The following is a 16335-nucleotide window of genomic DNA, read 5'->3' on the forward strand; positions in this document are numbered from 1 at the left end:
TGGCTTTGTTATTGATTTGTTGCTACGGCTTGGCTTCGTTACCCGTGACGGCGTGGCTTGGGCTAGCGTGGCCTTCCTGACAGCGTACGCGCCGACGCATAAACCACGCTTCGCGAAGGGAAGGTTCTTTTTTTCTGCCGTGGAGGAGCACGATGTCAGGGCCACGAAAACAGTATTCGGCTGCTTTCAAGAGAAAGGCTATTTTAGTTGCCGAGAACATCGGCAACAGTGCGGCCTGGAGGCAGTTCGGCGTCACCGAGGGAAGCATCCGCGGATGGCGACGACAAAAGGAAGCACTTTTCGCATGCAGCGGAACGCGAAGAAGCTTTCGCGGCTCGAAGAATGGGTCATACCCAGAAATTGAACTGGCCCTGACGGAGTTCATAAGAGAACAGCGAGCCGCACATCTACCTGTGAGCGTGGAGCTCATGCAGGTAAAAGCTAGGGAGCTTGCTAGAGAAAAAGGTATTCCAAGCACCGCGTCCAAAGCGAGCAAGCACTGGATATACCGCTACATGTGCCGTGCTGGCTTTTCGTTACGGCGGCAAACGTCGATTTCCCAAAAACTGCCCGAATCGTTTGAAGAGCTGCTGGTGGCTTTTCAGCGCCACATTATTTCTTTACGGAAGTCCAAGAACTTTCAGCTAGGGCAAACAGGCAACGCTGACCAAACGCGAGTTTATCTGGACATGCCATCACCCCTCACAGTGCACGAGAAGGGTTCCAAACAAGTTTGCGTCCGGTCTACCGGCAACGAGAAGATGCGGGTTACGGTCATGCTATCGTGCACAGCTCCCACCCTATGTCGCGTTCAAACGCAAAACAATGCCCAAAGGTGAGGAGCTGCCAAAGAATGTTATCGTGAGATGCCACAAGAAAGGTTGGATGAACGAGGGTCTTGTCCTTGACTGGGTGAAGTCCGTGTGGTGTAGGCGGCCCGGTGCACTATTGTCCTTCCTGTCGATCCTCGCGCTGGACGCGTTTCGCTGCCATTTGGCCGACTCGGTCAAGAGAGTTACGCGATTGCGGCACTGAACTTGTCGTCATCCCAGGCGGAATGACTTCCCAGCTGCAGCCACTTGACGTTTGCGTAAACAAGCCTTTCAAGGACGCGGTCAAGCGGTGCTACGCTGAGTGGATGCGCTCAGGTGAGCCTGCAGTGACGCCGACTGGGCGGCTGAAGTGGGCATCGCCAGCCATGCTGTGCAAGTGGATTGCGGACGCGTGGGCGAGCATTCCTGCGGACCTTGTGCGTCGGTCTTTCAAAAAGTGTGGCATATCAAACGCCCTCGATGGCACAGAAGATGAGTGCCTGTGGGAAGATTTGTCGGACAAGGAAATCTCCGAAGAAAGCGCTGTTGAGGATGAGAGCGATTGAAGTGCGGTGTCCGATTGCAATAAATGCCTTTCTTCGTGCTTACCTGGTTTACCTCACTCGTATTATACGCGGATAAATTTTTTTTTCTATTTCGTGTCTCTAAAATTTCACCTCGTATTATATTCGGGTTCGTATTATACGTGGGTTTTTACGGTAACTGTTGTGAATACCGACATCTTCGAATTACGGAGGTTTTGCCCCACTGAAATGCACAAGGCTGTGCTGGGACCCCAGCATCAGTTCGAATTAACCGTCAGTTCAAATTAATCGAGTCCGAATTACCGAGCTGTACAACACCTTAGAGAACAGTGACAAAAAAGCTCATGCGACATTTGTAGCTTGGTTACAAATATAATGCGAAGTGCTTCCTGAAACAGACAATTTGAAGGGGCCATGACATGGTCGTTCTTCATATTGCAGTTTTGTGCTTCAGTAACTAATACAAGAGCTTATGATTCAGTTTCTGAAATTTGGCTGCCCTGGACGCACTCTATATTCCGAAAAATGCAATCGAAACTGAGAACGGGAAACTCCTCCCACCGGCAGCGACCTCCATATTGAATGCTATCGCGACGTCACCAGGCCATACACGGAGCAACGTCGTCTGCTCTCGTCGCTGCAATGTGCGCAGCCAGGTGTCTTGCCCCCGTAATTCAGCGGACGATCGAAGTAGCAGTCCTCCCCCATATATGAGTGACTGGCGCCGCAAAAGCGTTAATAATAGTAACGCAGTTATTCTCCGGTATAGGTATAGGGTCTGGTTACACTAGGCCTATGGGACGGCAGTCGGCGGTCAGTTGGCTGGTCGGTATGAAAAATGCCATCACTGACGCACTGGTCTGTCAAGCTAGACCAACGACAACGCCAGAACGATCAACGACCCCGTATCGCAGTAGTGTAAAAAGTGAACTTAGTGGGAACCGGAATAGCGGACTAGTTGGTATGACATTCTAAAAACTTAAGAATTTTAAAACTTATTCAACCTGATGCTAGCCACGGCTACATACGCGATGTGCGTGCACCAGCGAAGAGGTGCTTTCATTCGGTGCCTGCGCATAGAACCTATCGGCGAGGCAATTGAGCGACACGGGCAGAAAACGCCGCACAACGGTGCCCCTCGTCGCCGTCGCCTGGGCTTGCGCAGCCGAGCGAAAGCTGCACTCCCGGTGAATAGACGGCCCGAAAAACTGCGCTTGTGTACCTTACCGTTATCGAAAAAAGCGAAACGAGCGGCCGCACTTCATATCTTCACACTGTCTGACTAATCAGCGGGGAACTCTTGCCAGATGCTTGAATTTCAGCTCGGATGGCGGACCACTGGCCCCTGTCGTGACGAGGCCTAGCGAGTGCGATTCGTGTGTGCGATTTCGGTGATTGCGGACAGCGAATTCGCAAGTTTTAGAGCCTGAAAATAGCTGTAGAGAGTAGTTTTGGCCAGAGTGCCCTCAAAGCGAACTCTACCTACATCGCAGGGCACGAGTACAATAAGGGGAAAGCGCAGATATGTGACCCGGTCTGCACAGCATGTGCTGAAGGCAGCCGGGAGCAGCCATCAGCGTCAACTGTGGACAACAAATCTCGTTGTTTTCATTAATTCAAGTAATTCCCGAACGTATCTTTAGCTAGAGTGCTTCAATATCAAATACTGATGACATAAGAGGAAGCAGATACAATTAGCGGGAAGCGCCAGATACGCGAAGCGTTTCTCGTGCAGGCGATATAGCATCAGCGGCAGTTCTTGCAGTGATATCATAGTGTGTAAATGAATAAAACTACAATTTGTGAGCAATACTACGTAATATTTAAGATAAGGAGAGCCCACCTGACGTTTTATCCCAAGCAAACGAGCAGTACTGTTGGCGCATAGCTATGTAAACAACCCCTGCGTGGGGCTGCAGTTGTCGTGATCGTCGCATTCCTAGGTCACAATGTGCACGCACAGTAAACGCTAAATGATGTACTATTTTTTTCAAGCACTCAATTAGCATTCGAGTCGCGTAGGGTTTTGCAAGCGGCTTAGTTCCTGCAAAACGGTTCTACGAGCCGAAGGGGATGTATGTTCAACTTACAAATGCACACACACCACGGGGAAGTCGTCTCATTCGGCACTTTTCTCTGCTCCTTTCGTGCCTCAAGGTTATTCTAGTGCCACCTTGTGATAACTTGTTTAATTATCGAACCGATGAATAGCAGACAAGAAATTGGTAGCCAGCTACAAAGCGCCGCGGCTTTCACGGTGCACATCGGCAAAGGCATGCACAGCACGTGCCGCTTTTCACATACGGGAGCACTTGATTGCGCAAAAGGGACCATACTCATAACATAAAACTAACATGTTTCACAGCGTAAATAATAAAGCAGGGGTGCATCGATTTCTGTTTCCTCAACAATCACATGTCGGGCGCCACGAGCAAGTCCGCTTTCTTAAGGATCACTCAGCTCGCGTACTACGCTGAAGGCTTCTGAAAAGAAAACACGGAAAATACATTTTATTTCGATAAGCTAAAAAAGGATAACTTTTCGAGTGACCGCCGTCTACGGTGTGCATGCAAGCACCTCAACAGCGCGCAGCAAACAACGCGGGGCGGGTATGCCCCTCTGACGTCAGTGATCAGAGGTTGCCAGACCAGCAAGCAGTTCGCAGAAGAAACTGAGAAAATTCGTTTTAAAAACGTTTACCGCACAGAATCAACTGAAACTTGGGGGAATTTTAGTCTAACAGTTTGAGAATTAAATGCGATAAACAGGGTATGCGCGAAAATAGGCTGTCATGGCTCCTTTAAGGAAACATTTGGTGTTATAATGTATGAATATGGCAACACTGTTTTGACAGGCGCCAATGTCGTGAATCTTCCCATACAAGCCGCCGCGGTGGCTGAGTGGTTATGGCGCTCGGCTGCTGGCCCAAAAGACGCGGGTTCGATGCCGGCCGCGGCGGTCGGATTTCGATGAAGGCGAAATTCTAGAGGCCCGTGTGCTGTGCGATGTCAGTGCACGTTAAAGAACCCCAGGTGGTAGAAATTTCCGGAGCCCTTCACGACGGCGTCTCTCATAGCCTGAGTCGCATTGGGACGTTAAACCCCCATAAACTAAACCAAACCATCATCCCATACAAGCGTGTGGGCATGTTACCACCAGAGCCATGGCATTTGAAGCACTAGCTGGCTTGAGCAGACGGGGGCGCAAGCATATCAAGACATAGACAGAACTTCATTCGTTACCAGGTTCTGCCTTTCAAGAGAACTCAGACAATTAAATTCATCAAATTTCTATCACTCCATTACTTCTGCTGATGTCCACAAACACAATACAATCAAAAAATAAAATGTTACCACTAACACACAATTTTGCAAAAAATGTAAAATGCATGAATTTTGGAAGAAACACTAAAAATATAGGGGGTTTTAAGTATCCCACACAAATTGCTAGAACCACATTTCATCGAAAAGGAAGGCATCATATTGCCGCACACAAGAGCTCGCACAGCGCGCAGAGGAAGCTCGCCAACTAGCGCGTGTGCGCACCAGACCTCAGCGGAGTATGATGCACGACGCTACAATCTTCGCCACAGACGTGTCATATATGAACCTGGCGACAAGGGGTGGGTCTGGACGCCTATTCGCCGCCGTGGGCTCTCCGAAAAACGATTACGGCGATACTTCGGGCCCTATGTTGTGCTGAGACGTTTAACCGACGTAACGTATGAGGTGGTGCCAGACGGGTTATCGACATCCAAACGACGCCAGCAACAAGTCGACGCCGTCCATCTTGTACGTATGAAGCCATACTACTCGGACCGATCTTGACCTCCTACTTCCTTTTCTTATCACCGAGACTATGCTTCCTGAGGAGGGGGGCAAGTGCCGCATGCAAGAAGACGCAAAAGATGACGACTGGATCTACGAGCGCAATGCTAAAAGAGGAAGAAGCTGTAAACGCGCAGGGACTCTGTCTGGTTGACCAGTAAACCGTTTTTATCCTCGGGGTTTTACCGAGTCGTGACAATATGAACAAGTGATGCGCTTATTGTTTCCTACGACAGCCCATAAGTTTCCCTCATGCAGTGATGTGACCATTTACCTGGTCTATGTCTATAAATGCCTTGCATGTGGACTGCTTTGTGGCTCACAGGCTGTGGAATGTGATGCACATGTGTGTATGAAATCGGTGTGCAGATCATATCAATTGAGCTAGAACTGCACAACCTCCAATCTGTTTTTCTACACAGTATTGTTTTCTGCATTCAACACATTCCGTGGCACCCCATCATGAAACGCAAGCCCCAAAGGAACCGTTTTTGGTGAGGGAAACACTTGCTGCAAGTGAAACTGACTATGCGATTTGTGTCACTGAGTCTATAGTATCAACCACATGCGGAGACCACATGCAAAGCAAACAGACAGCGCCAGCGCATACACTAAACCTGCAGTGCACCCAACCACCATGGCTACTGCAAATGAGCATCACCTGGTCCTGCTGTATGTGCCGCCACGGCCGCGTTGTGGGCCAGGAAAGTGGCCTGGGCCCTGGCCATTGGATCAGCGCATGGAGACGTACATGACCTTGCCGCTATCTCCTGCAGAGAAACCAGTGTGGGAGCCACACATTATTACTACTAGAAGCACTGCACGTGGCAACAGGCCAACTAAATGACCAGCCAGCCCATCCCGTTTGCAAAGTGACTTTTTATCCAAGCAACATTCACACATATCCATCACTAGTGTCTCCGCTAAGATGCTGAAACATGTTAGGCACTTCACCAGCACCTTTCATCATATATGTACAGTGAAAGCACGTGAATTCAGATTTCATTAATCTGAACTTCTATATCATTCGAAAAGTGCGACATGGTCCGCCCACACACTATCAGAGTCTATGTAAACCATGCGGCGGGCTCTGTTGCGGGCTATATCTATGTGCCACCACGCCTAGGCAGCCTGTGCAAACGGGAGGCTCCACTGCCTCTAAGGAGGATGTGTGGAGAGGGCAAAAACGGCAGGATGACCGGACCGGAGAGCGGGGGAGGCTCTAGCTCATGTTAGCGGCAGCATGGCAGCGGCAACTGGCTGCGTGACCTCCGAGATGTGTACCTGACTGTTGCTTGTAGCTACTGATTTTGAAGGCTTCAGTAGCTTGCTACGTTAGGCTTTGCTGTTGAGCAGTGGACGACACGACCAGTGCCAAGATACAACGAATAAGGCACATCGCAGTGTCTCCGGCACTCCGAAACCACAGCCGTGCACAAAACCCCGTGTGCTAAACCAGAGAATTGAAGCTTTCGCTGATATTTGCTGTGTGTCTTTGTCTCAATTTTCCAATGCCCTCTGCATCATATTCCGTGCAATTGGTAGCAGCAGTCACCCCAAGTTAAACATACGGAGAGTACAAGTGTGCAGTAATTTAGAAATGTCATCCATCTGCGGTAAATACCTTGCCAAAACGCCTAAAAGGAAGACTGAAACCATGTGTGAAGTCAGCATTGGTCTGTTATCGAAACAGGATATTCCCTTTTAAAAAGCACACTCATTCGTTCAGTGCCTCACAGCAACCCGGGGTCAGAAGGATGGAAAATTGGGCAAAATGCAACTGCCGTGGAGACTTTTGCTTCTCAACATAAACGGATGAGCAGCTCCCGCGGCTCAAAGGTGTGAAAATGCGAGTCGCAGAGGTTACATAGCCATTTTGGTCAAAAACCAGCAGTCGCAGAATGGCCACATGCTGCCGTATATTTCAGCCTTCCCGACCATGCTCACGGGCAATAGCCCTTCCTTCACGCCTCCGACACAGCCCTCCACTACAAAAATCGGATACGTTGAAAGTCGCCTGTCTCTTCTTCAGTTTTCTAGTTGAAGAGGAGGCCTTCTGCTCAGGTCCAGCTTTAGAACAGAAAGTGTTGGCCGTTACCTTCCGGGGAAGAAAAAAAAAGAAAGGCAATCGTGGAAATTTTTAGAACAATAAAAAGGGAAAATCTCACTACCTGGCTGCTTCACGATGGCAGTTAACCATATCTTTTGTTCGCTTTCATTTGTTCGGACTTTGAATTATTCAAACTGCGTGCATTACGAATTAATCAGTTTTACCTTCTTTCACACTAACCTGTACAAATATTCAAATCGCCAATTTAGTAAAGCTCATCAACATCTGCAATTCTTCAGGACTTACAAGACTTGACCTTGAAATTACCATTGATATCCTCATTTCTCAATCTTTAAATGTCCTTCACATTACTTGAGCTTTAATGCCTCACCTTACCACAGTTTGTCTTCAAGGAAACTCACCATTCTTGAACTCATCTCCACGTTTCTTCCAGCTACTTTTCGCTTGTCGCTACACTTCATGCCCCCACGATACCATGCTGGGGCTCCTTTTTCTTCTCTTCCACACAATGAGGCTTCCTACTCAATGCACTGCTTTTAGGAATCTGCTTTATGCAGCACATCCCCAGTCAGATCACACAATAGCCACACATCCCAATGTTAAAACTCTGCATAAACGATACAAATCGCACTGTCCATAATCAATGACAACCAACCCCAGTTTAAACTTGCTATCAAAGAAGACAAATACTGTGTATCCATTAATGCCTTTTAACATTAACAAAAAAACACACGGTGCCAAATACACAGCCTCTCAAAGCTGAGGCACACCATGGTGCTTTGGATTCTCGCAGCACATAACTGCACCTGACTGCATGCAGTATTACGCAAAAGCAAATAACAAGATGCACAGCTGCGAATGCAAAATTAAGGCCGATTTCGTAGCGTGCCCTACCTGCAGTCTTTTGCAACACACATTAAATTGGCACTCAGGAACTCTGCCAGCAACTATCACACTGCTTACCAAGCATATATTCAGGCAGAGAGCAGTCCCACGAAGCCAGTGGCCCCGAGATACCCACCTGGGAGATTCTGTACTAAGCCAGCCAGCAGACCCACAGGCGGCCAGGTGCAGCTGGTCTCTGGCCACAAATGGAAACTCCGTGACCACCACAGCTGGCCAGCGGCGTGCAGAGCCCAGCCGGGCCCACACCAGGGCACCCACCTGCATGCAAAGATTGCTCACTAGGGGCCTCTGAATACTGCAGGCATGCTGTGTCAGTTCCACTGTATCGAAGATAAACCTTTCCCCTGGGCTGATTGATTGGTGACTTTGCCATCCTGGCAGTACAAAAAGGTTGGGATCAGGCAAAGACAAACAGACAAACACACAAGGATGGCACTCAGCTTTCAAGTGCATTTTGTTTCATGCATTGATGTGCGTTCTCTGACCAACTTTTAAGCATGCCCACTGAGTCATATCAAAATGGTATGAATGCAATAAAAATCGAAAGAAAACAGTGCCAGGAATCAGGCAGTACAAAAAAAAATTACGGGAAAATCATACATCTGAAGTGACAATTCTGCAAAGCAGCTGAATTTATCCCCAATGATTACCTTGACGGTTTTACCCACCCTCTCTGTGACTCAGCATCTACGATTGTGCACACCACTTTTGGAACTTTATTCGAAGCATCTAGAGCTGTTTTCACGATGTCAGAAACATTTGGAATCCCTGCTCGACAGAATGGTAGGGCCATTTCGTGCCTAGAAAAAAAAGAATCACTTTTCAAAAACAAGAAATAAAGACTGACATCACAAAGTTCTATGGTGCGCCTAGCAAGTGCTGTCTGGTGCTGTAACTTTTTTCTTCTCTTGTGCAGTGGAATGTTTTACTTTGTTAAAAACATTGTAGTTGATTTTTTGTTGCCGTAGCTGCTGATAAAAAAAATAATTAACTGGGCATAAATGTTTTTTTTTTTTAGGATAGGCCTGGAATCGCATGAGCATGGACGTGCGTGGTGTACATGAATTTTAAAAATTTTTGAGGCGCTTCTGTTATCTCATTATAGCAAACACAAAAAAAACTGCAATAGTTTGATATAGCCAAAGTTTATAACATAAAATTTCGTCAAAAACACGCACAACAGCAGAGCAGTTCAGTTAGTCAAGGCATCACAAAACAGGTGATGTTGTTAAAGAAACTGGGAGACATTTTCGCAAGTTTTACTGGAGTTTCTGAAGGCATTCATGGCGATTCCACAAACAAAAAAGAACTGAGCGCCAGTTAGGTTGTCTTCCCCACATAACAATGCCAGTTGGTCAAAACCCAGCTATAGCGGTATCCCCAAACAGCTCTACCAGCTGCTGGTCAAGAGCCAGCAATAGTGGCTTCCCCGCTTCACAACTGTGTTGCATGAAAAATGGTGCGTCAAAGCAAAAGCTATCGTCATTTTCAACACTCCTGTGACGGCCGAGATGAGTGCAGGACAGTTACTGCAAAGGGCAGCTGCCTACTCCACTGCTTCCGGGGTAGTGTCGGCAAACGCGAGAGGTTCAACACGTGCTGACCTCCTAGCTACCAACCTTCCGTACCGCTCTATCTTCTCTGGCGCAGCTGGCGAGTGCGAGATTTCAACACTAGCATGAGATCAAAGCGTGAACCTTGACATGAACTCCAGCCGCACCACCTCCAGTCACTTGTGTAGAGTGGCGAAGTGTGCCACCTGCCGTCCGAGTGGGTGCCGCTTATTGCTGGGGGGTTAGATATATCCGTTTTAGGGCCAACCGTGTTTGATATATCAAGTGAAAATTACATGTGTCTATTGAGAATATTCACGAAGAGTTTGATATAGCCAATAAATCGTAACATCCATGTTCGTGATATCAAGGTTTGCCTGCATACAAACAAATTTTCAGATTTTCTTCGATAGCAGAACATAATGCAATTCTGAAAGGGCTAATGAATGCTTTGCTCAAAGATGGGGCTTCACACATGCAACAGAATTTTTCTGAAGGCTGGGGCCGACGGAGATGAGTGGGTGGGTGGTGGACGGCAATTCGGGAGGGTGAAAGAGTGGTGTGAAAGTGGAGTAAGGGTGGTGGTACAGTGTTCTCGAAGGTTGTGTAGGGGCAAAACCAGCACTCTCCCCGTGAGGCTTTAGAAGAGGTTGCCGCGCCACGGCACTGGCCTAGACTCCTGGAGCAGCAACAGCGCATCGTCAGTACGCATGCTGCGTGGCTAAGAGGGGCCGACAGGACAATCGCAGACAGTTTTTTATTGCATCACCGCTTGGCTGCCAATGAAGATGCAAGAAACCAATGGAAAATTACTTTTAACCTTTCAAAGAGAAATCAGTGGCTGTGTTTCAGTGACGGCACCAACGGGAGGCAAGGGATGGCGGCCGCTACCTCGAAAATTTTCCTGGCGCTCCTTTCTGTCACTGGAAGAATTAATTTTGTTTGCTCACAAGCACCTAAGCAGCTTAATCTTTGCGTTGTGTTATGTGAAACCAATATATCACTGTCTCATACCGCAATTTGTTCTTTTTATTTCGTTTTGAAGAGGAACAATGCCCAAAAAATAACTCCCCCTTCGACGTACACCATCCGCGTACGATATCCTGGGCAGCCTTTGGAATGGTAAAACCATAACCTACAACGTTTGGCTGCAAATTTCTTCTATTTGAAAAAAGGCAACTGCCAATCTTGATTTTTCCGGGGTTTTGTTTCATTACTTTTTTTTTTCAAGAAGGTCAGGTGGAATATCTTCCAAACGAAATAGGATAGCGCTTGAACGACGAGTCCGCAAGTGCCTTTTACTGTTTCGCTCACTTGTTGAGGTTCATAACACAGGACACTGGATCCTTGATTTTTTTCCTATGCAATAATTTACCACCGTTCTGACTGTCATATGCTACGATGTATTAAATTCATGCAATCTTTTAATGGAATATTTACTTTCTTGATTTGCTTGTCACGTGCTTGAGCAGCACAAAAGTCTTCTCTCTCGTTGCCTCTAAATCCGATATGACTCGGTACCCAGCAGAGTTTTAGGCTTTGTCCTTTAGCTGTGGCTATTACTAGGTTGTGTATGATATCACCAAGCATAGCAATGACTGCATTTCTAGAGTGGAGAGCTGTAAGCAAACATAGGGAGTCTGTGTAAATAATGCTGTCTGCGAGGTTCTCTTTTACTATTTTTTCAATGGCTACAGACACGGCGTAACATTCGGCAGTGAAGATTGATGCACACTGTGGTAGCCTCACTGTATGATTGCAATTACCTTGTGCGACTGCACTTCCAACGTAAAGATCGGTTTTTGAGCCATCTGTATAAAAAGCTGTGCAAGTACTGTATTTTTCCTGCAGTGCAAAAAATTCTTGTATTATATGCTGTGGTGGAGCTTGTTTTTTGCTGAAATGTGCAAGAGTGAGATCATAGATTTCCGGGAAATTGTACCATAGCGGCAGTGAATCTAGTCTTCCAGCAATGCCAGGCAATGTGTCCAGTACGCCGAGATTTTGGCACATCTCTTCAAAACGCAAGAGCGGTTTGTTGTTAAACAGTATTCTGGATGGGCACTTTGTGACTATTTGGTGACAGATGTGTTTGGGTAGCGAATGGATTTTTAGATGGTAGGAACACGTGAGCATCGTTACTCTGTAAGTGATGGTTCGTTCGTTTCTACATACAGACTGTCTATGGGCGACGTCCTGTATGCACCAGTGGAAAGACGCAAGCCTGAATTATGTACTGGATCTGGCCGTTTAAGGTACGATGGCCTCGCTGACCCATACACTATACATCCGTAATCCAGTGTGGAGCGGACTACAGAGCGATAAATTTGTAAGAGGCATGTCCTATCGGCTCAACAGTGTTTTCTCGACAGCACTTTGAGTAAGTTTACGGATCGAGAAGCCTTCTTTTTCAATGCATTTATGTGAGGTAAGAAAGTGACCTTTCTGTCAAATGTTATACCAAGAATTTTATGCTCATTTTTCACTGGTAACTCTAATTCGTTCAGGCGTAGTGTGGGATCTGTATGTATGCCTCGTCTGAGTGAGAACAGAATTGCCACCGATTTCTGTGGGCAAAACCGGAAACCATTTCTCTCCGCCCATGTTGCCAGTTTATATATTGTTATTTGTATTTGTAATTCACACGTTGATACATTGGAGGAAGTAGAAGCTATTTGAAGGTCGTCCACATAGACTGAGTACATAACGGAGCTTGGGATTATTTTCGTAAGAGAGTTCATTTTTCCAACAAAGAGAGTTGTGCCTAAAATACACCCCTGAGGTACTCCGTTTTCCTGAATGAAACTCCTCGAAAGGATTGTACCCAGGCGGACATGAAATGAATAACGGTTAGATAAGAAGTCTTTTAGGCAGTTCAACATTCTTCCTCGGATGCCAAGCTCGGCAAGGTCTTGAAGAATTCCAAACCGCCAGGCCGTATCGTATGCCCTTTCTAAATCGAAAAATACAGCGAAACAGTGTTGCTTATGAACGAAAGCTTCTCGAACAGTATTTTCAAGACAGACTAGGTGATCTGTTTAAAATCTTTTTAAAACCACACTCATGGGCATCAAGAAGTTCAGAGGATCGAAAGACAAACGTTAATCTTATATTAAGGACACTTTCAAAGGATTTTGCGAGGCAACTAGTCAGGGCGATGGGTTTGTAACTGCTAGGAGAGGTTGGGGGTTTTTCAGGTTTCAAGGAACGGTACAATAAGAGCTTTTTTCCAGGCTTGAGGTATTTTCCCCGAAACCCATACTTTGTAAAAAAATCTTAAAAGTGCCTCTACAGCAGGCTTGGAAAGATGGGCAAGCATTTCATGGTGTATTTGGTCGGGTCCTGGAGCAGTTTTCTTACCAGCAGACAGGACAGTGTTGATTTCCTGGAGTGCAATAAGACCATCATATTTTTCATTAGCACCTCCACTTGTTGGGAGCCTTTGTTTTTCGGCTATTACTTCTGTATTTTAGAAATGACTGCATATACAGTTGAACCTCGTTATAATGAACACTGACATAGCGAATTATCGGTTATAGCAAACTAAATTCGAACTTTGGTTGGTTATGCTTCAGTTTTACGAAATTTATTTTTTTATAACGAAACCGAAAATGCGAGATCCACCGCGATATCGGCTGTAATGAAGAAATATTAGGTTTACGCAAGGCTCAAAATGCTAAAGGTAGCATAAAAAGAGCAAAATAAATATTGGAAGCGAATTCACAAGCACACTTTTTTTTTTATCGTTTGAAAAGGTTGCAGAAAGTTCCGCGGCCAGGCACATCAATTGCGCGTTTGACTGGTCGCGCCACCTACGAACAGAGTGCAAAAACTCTGAAAGCTCATATGACGACAAAGATCCGAAGGGCGGCACCACTTGTCCAGCGGTGAAGACAAGCGCGGCAACACTGGCAACAGCGAGGCGGCGGTGGCGAGCCGGCATTGCGTAGAGAGCCTGCTTTGCGGCACCCTCGACATCATCTCAGTGCAGCGCCAGGTCGACATGGCAACGAAGCGGAAGGCGGTCTCGCTCGAGACAAAACTGCAGATATTGAGAGCTGTGGACAGTGGCCGCAAGAAAAAGGATGTTCCAGCGGAGTTCAGCGTTCCCCCAAGTACCTTATCCACCATTTTAGCCGCAAGAAAGAAGATTGAGGGCAACACCGAGGACGCTATAAAAGCTGACCGTAAGCGAGTTAGGCTTTACCATCACCCGGACGTGGAAGCGGGTTCGCTTTCATGGTTTAACGAGGTGAGGGCACGAAACTTGCCAGTATCGGGAGCACTTCTTCAAACGAAGGCCATCAGCCTGGCCTGTGCACTAGGGCATGAAGATTTCCGTGCGAGCAGCGGTTGGCTGCCACGTTTTCAAGACAGACACGAGATCGCGTGCCACACATTGTCTGGCGAAGGGGCTGCTGTCGACGTGGAGACATGTGAAAAGTGGCTAGAGAACTTTCGGCCTCTGCTCCAGGAATACGACGAGCGCAACGTGCACAACGTTGACGAAACCGGCGTGTTTTTCAAGTTGTTGCCAGAGCAGTAACTGGCAGTAAAGAATGAAACCTGCCATGGAGGAAAAAAGAACAAAGACCGGGTGACGGTTGTCGTTGCCGTGAACATGGATGGCTCACACAAAAGACGACTCACCGTAATCGGCAAGTCTGCACGTCCCAGGTGCCTGATAGGAGTCCGTAATTTGCAGGTTGCGTACTTGTCTAACAAAAAGGCCTGGATGACGTCCAAGCTTTTCGAAGACTGGCTCAAAGATTTCGACCAGGACATGGAGAGGCAGCACAGGAAGGCCCTGTTGCTCTTGGACAACTATTCGGCGCACAAAGTCTCGATCGTGCTGAAGGCAGTTTGTTTGGTGTTTCTGCCACCAAACGCAACTTCTGCTTTGCAACCGTTGGACAAGGGCATTATCCGTTCGCTCAAGTGGAATTACCGGAAGCATTTGGTGATGCAACTGGTTTTCGAAATCGATCGACGCAGATCAACAACCATCAACATCAAGACGACGCTTGAAATGTTGTATGGATCTTGGAATGAGGTGAGGCAGTCAACAATAAGGAACTGTATTGCAGAATGCGGTTTTGTTTTGCCTGACGTCGAAGACGAAGTTCAGCCTGATGAAAGCCTGGTAGAGCTGGACAATACTTGAGATCGACTGGCACTCCCAGGCATCGCAATTGATGATTTCGTTTCAGCCGATGAGAACTTGGCCGTGGCGCCTGAGATGATGGATCAAGAAATTGTGGATCGCGTCGAGGTCCCCGAGGATAACAGCAGCAGCGATAGCGCAAGGTGACAGCGAACGTGATGAACCACCAATAAGCATTGCGGACGCCGCAGACATGGCCAGGAGGCTGAAAGGCTATTTGGAAAAACTGCCGACGACCAAACTGCTGAGGTAGAAAAGGCCCTCGTGTGCATGGACACTGGAAAACTTTACTCTGTTCAGTGCTGTGAAAAGCCACCAGACGAATATCACATCCTTCTTCAAATAAACGAATGTAGACCTGTTTTGTCGAACCTTGTTCTTTTGTAATTTGACTTTCCCATACTACGCTCTATTTTGTTTTAAATGCCACAAACCATAAGGAGACAGGTAAGCATTACCTAGTTTATAGTGGGTTCGAAGCCCGGAATAATGCATTTTAGTATTTAGAGTATTTGCGAGAGCCAAATTGCGGATTTGTCAGAGCCGATATTTGCGCACACTGTTAAAACGAATATCGAGTATAACAAACTCATTTACGGTCCCTATGCTACTTCGTTAAAACGACGTTCGACTGTAGTGTGATGAACCGGAAACTACAGCGAAGTGCTCCCCCGATATGTCTGCCTGGTCCCCTAAACTCGTTTGTGTACCAGGTGTAGTGAAAAGAGGAATTGTGAAAGGTGAGTAGCGGCCATCTAATTTTCGAACTTGCTCCCACATTTTTTTTTGATGTGGTTGAGCTGTTTATAGAAGAGACACAAATTTGCCATGATATTTTCTCTGCCTTGAACCAGATACCCCTCGCATGTGCTCTTGCGTTCATGAAAAAAATTAGGTTCTCATGAGTTGGGTATCTGCGAAACACTCCCCAAGCATTATTCTGCAGTTTTTTTGCCTCCTTACAATCCCGTGTGTACCAAATTTTGTGGTTCTGGCACACCACTCCTGTGGATTTTGAAATTGATACATGTGCAGCAGAAAGAATGCATGTTGTGAACATTTCATTTATCTCATCTATGCTGTGGTTTTCTAAAATTAAATCCTGTAAACTGGACTTTTTTTTTAAAACAATGCCAAATCAGCTAAATGTAGTTTCTAACGCTGCGGTTTTGTAGAAATAACTGTTGGCGAGGATGACAGAACTATTATAACAGGAAGATGATCACTTCCATATGGATTGTCTAAAACACTCCACTTCAAATCGCTAAAAACAGGCGGTAAACTAAAAGACAAATCTAATACGCTCATTCTCCCCGAGGATGGGGAACAGTATGTGGGTTTACACAAGTTCAGCAAACAGATATTAGTGGATAGAAAAAAATCCTCGATGAGCTGCCCTCTAGCGTCAGTTTTCTCGCTTCCCCAAAAACGAGAATGTGCATTAAAGTCGCCAACTA

General features: G+C 46.7%; 1 protein-coding gene across 2 annotated transcripts in view; it reads right to left on the reverse strand.

The window, feature by feature from the left end:
• Window positions 1–16335, reverse strand: part of LOC144115754 (uncharacterized) — a 328928-nt gene that overhangs the window by 126479 nt on the left and 186114 nt on the right. For both annotated transcript variants that reach the window (XM_077650248.1, XM_077650249.1), the window contains 2 exons: window positions 8277–8419; window positions 5846–5954 (listed from right to left, as the gene is read on the reverse strand). The gene's annotated coding sequence lies outside the window, so the exon portion shown is untranslated. The remainder of the gene's footprint in view (window positions 1–5845; window positions 5955–8276; window positions 8420–16335) is intronic.

The sequence above is a fragment of the Amblyomma americanum genome, chromosome 1 (genome assembly GCF_052857255.1).
Source record: "Amblyomma americanum isolate KBUSLIRL-KWMA chromosome 1, ASM5285725v1, whole genome shotgun sequence".
NCBI classification, from domain to species: domain Eukaryota; kingdom Metazoa; phylum Arthropoda; class Arachnida; order Ixodida; family Ixodidae; genus Amblyomma; species Amblyomma americanum.